The sequence below is a fragment of the Cornus florida genome, unplaced genomic scaffold (assembly GCF_030987335.1).
Source record: "Cornus florida cultivar Cherokee Brave unplaced genomic scaffold, ASM3098733v1 CherokeeBrave_3.0.0_Hap2_Chr11, whole genome shotgun sequence".
Taxonomy (NCBI): domain Eukaryota; kingdom Viridiplantae; phylum Streptophyta; class Magnoliopsida; order Cornales; family Cornaceae; genus Cornus; species Cornus florida.
Window position 1 is genome coordinate 24,780,590 of NW_026775581.1, and position 8,325 is coordinate 24,788,914.

At 37.1% G+C, this 8,325-nt stretch overlaps 1 pseudogene; it reads right to left on the bottom strand.

The window, feature by feature from the left end:
• Positions 1-5,571: 5,571 nt before the first annotated feature.
• LOC132287361 (small nucleolar RNA R71) lies at positions 5,572-5,670 on the bottom strand (annotated as a pseudogene).
• Between the last annotated feature and the right edge of the window lie 2,655 nt (positions 5,671-8,325).

Sequence of the window (8,325 nt, forward strand, 5' to 3'; positions counted from 1 at the left end):
GCTAGGCAATTTACCAATTTCTCTCGCATTCAATGCATTAGCTATCATCCCGATTTGAGACTCAAGCTTTGATAATGATTGAGAATGAGAATGCAACAAATTGGTGTTCATTTCCAAACTACCAAAAGCCACTAAGACCTTATCTTCAAATGTGGAATTGCTAGAAAGTGCATGAGGATGATTAGAGCTACTTTGAGAATTATAAGCTTGAGGATGAGAGAAATGATTCATTCTTTGATGATAAGAAGAGGATGAAACAAATCCTTTTGAACCTTTATTTATTTGATGAGGAGGAATATATCAGTTTTGAAAATTTTAGCTTGAAAAGGATTTGAATGTTCACTCCACACCGGAACATAAGCATTTGGAAGAGGATGAGCAAATGTGGCATTGACTTGTTTGTAGTGTTCATTGAGCACATGTCCATGGGGACAATTGGAAGTAGTGTGCAATACACTTGAACAAGTCATGCATGGCTCACAAGAATGATGAAGATGATGATTAAGAAGAGGAGATGATTGAGTTACTGGTTTTTGACTCAATAAAAATTGATTAAGTTTTTGAGTGAGAGTTTTGACCTCGGCAACAATTTCCATTGGACTCTCAATTTGACATACTTTCAAAGTTCTCTTTTTGTTAATCGAATCATGACTCAACCGAGAAGTGTGAGACTTATGCAATGAATTTTCACTCATTTTTTCAAAAATGTGCCAAATATCATCCTCATGTTTTCCAAAATATGAACCTCCACATGATATATCAACAATGTCCTTATGAGTGTCGGATAGACTCTCATAGAAATATTGAAGCACTTGCCATTAAGGAATGCCATGGTGTGGGCATTTCCTTAGTAAATCATTCAATCATTCCCAAGCCTCATGTAAAAGTTCTCCCTCCCCGTGAGAAAAGTCTCTAATGGCGGTTCTCATTTAATTAGTCAAACTTACGGGGTAAATTTTTTAAAAAAAATTATTTTGCATTTGTATCCAAGAAGTTATTGAATTTGCCCCCAAATTGTTGAACCAATGTTTTGCCTTATTTTTAAGTGTGAAAAGGAAGAGAAGTAGTCTAAGAACTTCTTCCAGGACATTCATGTACTTCACAGTACAACATATTTCAAGAAATTCATCAAGATGTTTATATGGTTCCTCATCATCTAAGCCGCAGAAAAGTGGACACATTTGAATAGTTTCGGGCTTAATTTCATATTGATCAGCCCCAAATTAGGAAGCATGATGCAAGTTGGTGCATGGTATTAATGAAGATTGTAATGATCACAAAGAATCATTGGAGGAATTGGAGCTTGAACTCCGTGGGGATGTTGGTTAAGAGTGGGATATCCCATGAAATGTGGGTCTAAATAGCCAAGATTACCTTCTCGATTTTCCATTAGAATGCCTAAGATGAAGGGTAGGGAAAGAACCACACAAAATTTCAAGTAACACACCAACAAAACAATAAAATCAAACACTTTGCCCCGCAACAATCAATTAACAATCCTCCATATACGATGATCCCATACTCTCATGTTTTCAACAATATGCAAAGAAAAGTAAATTGCCTCCACACGGGCTCATGATTTATCTAAAAATTTAAGAACTTGCCACAACGCAGGCCGACGATTTAACTAGAGATTGAGTTAGGAAGAGCTCACAAAGGGTCTTTAAGCAACTTCAAGTTGTTTTTCAATTTTTCACTTAGCTTTGCAATTTTTTAGATTTTAGACTTTTTATGCTTAGCTTAGCTCCTTGCTTTTCAATTCTTCCTTATTTCACTTTCTTGCTCAATGCACCTAGCCAATCAAGAACAAACACAATAAGTAATCAAAATAAAATAAAGTAAAAACACGATCAAAAGAGTACTAATTCCTAATTGTTTCCAAAATATGGCGTTGCCAAATCTCCGGCAACTGCGCCAAAACTTGGTGTCGCCGTGAACCAACAAGTTAAAATGTGTTAAAGAGTAGCCAAGTTTGAATTTATAAAGTCCCACTACTACCTCTAACTACTAATATAGCTAGGGTGATTAGGGATCGTCCCAAGGGATCGGATGCGTGTTTGAAATGGAAACAAGGTTGGATTAATAGGTCGAGTGATCAAAAGCTAGTTTGATTGGTTAATTAAACTACAATGTAAATAAATTCAATACAAAGCAATTAAAGTAAATAAAGAGTAGCGAACAACAGTAAGAGGTCTTGGGATTTAGAGGTCACCACTAAACATCACCTTTCTAGATACTCAATGCGTAATGAATGAGGGGAAATATATGTTGCAATACTAATATGTGTGATTGATTGAATCAACAAGCATTGATGACTAATTAAGTATATATTATCTATACAACCTAATGAATAACACAATATATCAAACTAAGCCATTATTCCTTCCTTTAAGCTCACAATCAAACACATTAACAAGCTAGAGAATTATATTACTTGCATTCATAAGTATAGAACATCAAACAACAAGCATGGATTGTCCTCCTGATGAGGGCTAAAAAGTGCACATTTAAACCCCTTAAGCTTATGTATTCTAGGACCTTTATCTATCTTACTATCCCGTTTTAGACTAATTTTGTGTTATTGCCTTTTTTTAGGTGCTTATCCCCAAAATAAGCTAATTCAGCCAAATAAGAGCTTAAAAGAAGCTAACTCAAGCTGGATGGAAGAAAGGAGCAAAGTGGAAGTAGATTGAAGCAAAGTGTGGAAATTCAGCAGGTTCGATCGATTGAAAGTTCATCGATCTAGACTCTCCAAGATGGATCCAAGCTCTTTCGTCTTTATCCGAAGATCCTACAAAGTTCGATCATCCAACAATTCTCAGATCGATTGAAAAGATTCCATTTTATCCTGTTGTACCACCCTACCTACCCCTTTTGTCTCTTTCCCCAAAATATCTCAGATCTGTCCTTATCCAAAAAGGCGCCGCCATGGGAGGATCAATCCAGCCAAAGTTTGATAGATCTCAGCCATGCTCGATCGTTCACAGCACAGGTTCGATCGATCGAACCCTTTCGAATCCGAAAAAAATATATCTCCAGCTCATTAAAAGTTATCTCATTGTGCAATCATTGGAGGAGCCCTTATGTATGAGCCTAGACCATTGGGTGTGACATTTGAGCTACCTATATAAGAAATATGAGTCACTTTTACACATAGTTTTGGATAGTCTTTGATATACTTTTTAGAATAAAGAGATACAATTCTTGGAGAGGAAGAAAAGAGAATAGGAGGCTAGAAACACATTCTTGAGAGGTTTTCCATCTTCCTTAAGAAGAAGAGCACTTATACCATGAAGATAGCCCTTGAGGGTTGGAGGACACCATTCATGAGTGGCTAGACATCATCTTGGGGCTAGAGTTAGCCCTAAGCATGCTTTTTTTACCTTGATTTATGTATTTTTGAGGGGATTTGTGTTGTAATACATGTTTTGACATATTTATATACATAGATCTTGTTTATTCAATGATTTGTGTAGTTTAATTCTTCCAATTGATCATTCCATTCTATCCATATGTCTATGTATGCTAGGATAGATGTTCATGTGTTTATCTCTATCTCTTGTGTTGTTGATGCATGTCTATGTGTGTTGATGCTATAGATCTAGAGATTGTCAAGACATAGTGCTTAATAGAATGCTCTTGTGGTTTATTTGATGGTTCATACTCATTTCTTGATGGATTGTGCCTCTCCCTTAGTCTAATTATTTTAATTTCCATGTCATTAGCTTAGATGTAGTGTAGCTACCTTAGTTGTTAAATGGGAGGACAATCCATGCTTGTTGTTTGATGTTGCATACTTATGAATGCAAGTAGTATATTTCTCTAATTATGTGATGTGTTTGGATTGTGAGCTTAAAGAATGATTAATAACTTAGTTTGATGTATTGTGCTATTCACTATGTTGTTTAGATAATATATACTTAATTGGTTATCCATGCTTGTTAAAACAACCACACACACTCACTATTGTTGCAACATATGTTTGCCCCCTCATTAATTATGAATTAAGTGTATAGAAAGGTGATGCTTAGTGGTGATCTCTAAGTCCCAAGACCTCTCTCTCTTGTTTTCTCTATCCTTTAATTACTCGTTTTATATTGAGCTTGTTTAATCTTAATTATAGTTTAATCAACCAAACGACCTACCTTTGATCACTCGACCTACTAACCTTAAGCATTGTTTTCATTACTTGTAGTCCTATAATCCCTTGGGACGATCCCTACTCACTCTTGCTATATTAGTAGTAGTGGTAGTAGTTGTTTTTATAAATTTAAACTTGACCCGAAAGGCTTTTCTTGAACCTACATTCACTACATTAGTTTGGCGTATAAGAATAGGCCTCGACACTGTCAAATTTTGGCGCCGTTGCCGGGGATTGAATTGGCAACGCCGTGTTTTGGAAACAATTAGGGATTAGTACTCTTTTGATCATGTCTTTACTTTAATTTTATTTTTGGTTACTTATTGTGTTTGTTCTTATTTGGGTAGGTGAAATTGAGCAAGGACGTTAAGCAAAAGAGAATTCAAAGCAAGGAGCTAAGCTAAGCACAAAAAGGATTAAAAATCTAAAAAAATGCAAAGCATAGCAAAGTTTGGAAGTTGAAAATGAATTGAAGTTGCTTAAGGACCCTTTGTGAGATCTTTCTAACTCAAGCTCTAGTTAAATCGTCGGCCCGCGTAGAGGCTTGTTTTTCATTTCTTAGATAAATCGTGAGCCCGCGTGGAGACAATTTACTTTTCTTTGCATGTTGTTTAAGCACGGGAGCATGGGATCATTGAATGTGGAGATTTGTTGGTTGAATTGTTGTGGGGGCGAAGTGATTGTTACTTGCTTGTTATTTGCTTTGCTAGTGTATGTACGTTCGTAGGTCATTGAATCCTACTCTTGTCCCTCCTAATTTGCATCTTGAATCGGTTGTTCGTAATCCTAGGGGGAGAGGTAGTTCTCATCACTCCATTTCACCAATGGAGTATTTGAATGACGACCATGTGGATGACCTTGGTCGCATAGACCAACAAGGAAACCTCTACCCTAACGTGCATCATGAAAATGTTTAAGTACCATTAGGCATGCCTAGACCATTCATTCACCCACAACAACAAGGCCAAGTTCCATTGGGAATGCCTCGGCCAATATTTACTCCACAAACCCCCACAGTTTAAGCTAATCAAGGTGTTCGTTCAGCACCACCAATTGTGAATCCTCCTATTGCATTAAGAGACCATTATGTGCCTAATGAATTCAATGCGCCCACTTGCATTCAATTGCCTCCATTTAGAGCACATCACTATGAAATTAAACCATAATATTCAAATGCTTTCAAACTATCATGGACTTCATAGTGAAGAACCTTATAAGCATTTGGATGAGTTTCTTGAAGTGTGTTCCACCGTGAAATACATGGACATGCCAGAGGAAGTTTTAAAACTAAAAATTTTTCCTTTCACCCTTAAAGATAAGGCAAAATATTGGTTCAATAATCTTAGGCCATTTTTAATAACTTCTTGGGCGGAAATGCAACAAGAGTTCTTGAAAAAGTACTATCTGGTTTCTAAGACCAATGCCATGAGAACTTTAATTAGAGAATTTTCTCAAGGGGATGGGTAAATGTTTCATGAGGCATGGGAAAGATTTAATGATTTGCTTAGAAAGTGCCCTCATCATGACATACCAAAGTGGCAGCTAGTCCAATATTTCTTTGAAAGTTTACCGGATAATCACAAGGGTATGGTTGATGCATCCATGGGTGGTTCTTATCTTGATAAGCATGAAAATGATGTATGGCAATTGTATGAAAGTGTGAGTGAAAATTCCATGCATAGGTCCTTATCTTCTAAAAATGGTAGAAACCTAGGTCGAAAGAAGAATGTCGGCTTGTATTAAGTTGACAACTCTAATGACATAGCCGCAGAGATAAAATCCTTGTCTCAAAGGTTTGATCAATTTTTGATCAACCAAAATTTGGCGAATCAAGTATCTTCCTCCCCTACTCATATTCATCATCGTGTATCTAATGAATCTTGCATGACTTGTTCAAGTGTCTTGCATTCTACTTCCAATTGTCCCCATGGACATGTACAAAGTGAGCCCCATGAGCAAGTCAATGCTACATTTGTTAATCAAGGAAATAATCCATATGGCACTCATTACAATTCAAGTTGGAGGAACTATCCAAATTTTTCTTGGAAAAGCCAAGGGGAAGGCTCAAACCCTCTCCAAGGTGGTTTTCAAGGGAAGTATGTTCCGCCACCAATGCAAGGCCAAGGTTCCCAAGGTTTTAAATCATCATCATTTCAATCACATGGCAATCAATTTTCTAATTCTCATTTTCCTAACTAACCATCATATTCCCAAGGAAATTCTAGGAGTCCCGCCTTTGAAGAGAAAGTTTTGACCGCTCTAGGCACTCTAGAGGCGAACACTCAATTGCTTCATTCTCATTCTCAATCCATTGCTAAGCTAGAAACCCAAGTAAGGCAAATAGCTAGTACCTTAAATGCTAGAGAGAAGGGGAAGATGCCTTTGAATGCCCCACCAAAGCAACAATGTGTTATGGAGACTCATTCCTCATCGGAAGGGCACACAATTGAGCATGTCAATGCGATTGTGGACAACAAAGTATGTGTGTCCAATGAAAAGAGTGAACCGATGAAACCAAAAGTTGACACCCGTCCCATTTCTTATCATATTCCTCCTTCATTGTATATGCATGATCATTCAAATGAGAAAGTGTTAGAAAGTTATCTGAATCGTGAGTCCAAAATTGATTTGAAAGATGAATTGAACAAAGCTTTGAAAAAGGATTTTAAAAATTCTTATGTTGATGATGTTTTGAAGAAAAGTTTTGAAAAAGTTTTTGAGCCAAGAGCTCCATTTCCCGATGCCTTGAAAGGATCCATTTATCTTGATAAACAAAAGACCAAGACCAATGAAATCATAGAAATGTTTAGGCAAGTGAAGATTAATCTTCCACTTTTGGATGCAATTAAGCAAATTCCGGCTTATGCTGAGTTCTTAAAAGATCTTTGCACTGAAAAGAGGTAGAACAAGAGCCAAGCACCAAGGAAAGTGGTCTTGACCGAGCAAGTGAGCTCAATCTTGCAACATAATACCCTTCCAAAGTTTAAGGACCCCAGTTCACCTACTACTTCTTACATCATTGGTGACCATGTCATTAATCGGGCTCTTCTAGACTTAGGAGCAAGTGTTAATCTTCTTTCATACTCGGTATATGTCAAATTAGGCTTAGAAGACTTGAAACTGACGTCGGTGGTTTTACAACTTACCGACCGATCCATCAAAAATCTTAGGGGTATCATTGAGGATGTTTTGATTAAAATTGATAAATTCTTCTTCCCGGTCGATTTCATTGTCATTGACACGGAACTGGTTCCAAATCCCAAGAGCCAAATTCCCATTATCCTTGGCCGTCCTTTGTTGGCAACCGCAAATGCCAACATCAATTGTAGGACAGGGGTAATGAAAATCTCATTTGGGCATATGAAAGTGAAGTTGAATATCTTCAATCCGACCCCAAATTCATTTGACAAGCATAAAGAACTAAATGTTATAGAAAAATGTCTAGACAATGAATGTGAAAGAATGGAGTCTTTGCTTGAAACCAAAACTTCAAAAATTCATCTTCAACCTTGAAACTAAAGAATGATGTTTCAAAATCTTACTTTGAGAGGGCATGGAAGCCTAAAGCTCACATTGCCAAAGGACCAACAAATTACTTTAAACCTAATCCAACAAGTTCTTTAGGGAACCGTTTGTTGGGTGGATTTCAAAGTACTTATTACCGCATTAAGGAGGGGTTGCATTACAAGATGTTTGATCCAGGCTAAAAGAGCCCAACGTCCTTCTAGAGACGTTAAAGACTAGTAAAGGCTTCGTAGGATTTACAACCCTATTCCTCCCTCATTTCTGTTTTATCTTTCATTTCTTGCATCGTCTAGATATGTTTTGGAATTCATACACATGGCTAGGAAATTTGATTGAGTATGCATGCACTTTCATTCTGAAAATAGGCATTTTGGCCCTGTTCGATCGATCTCAAATGAGGTTTGATCTATCGAACACCCATCCCTGCATCCAATCATTACTCGATCCCATCGATCTGAAATTTCCTGCATAAATCAGCCATCTATGTATCGTTCGAGAATTCCTTTGGATCGATCTGAAAGTTCCTAGATCGATTCAACTTTTTCTTAAATCGATCTTCACTCCACACTTAGAAAATTTTTGAGATCCATAAAAAAAGGCCTCTTTGTGCATCGTTCGAACTTCTCTATAGGTTTTCACCTGTTCGATAGATCGAACCA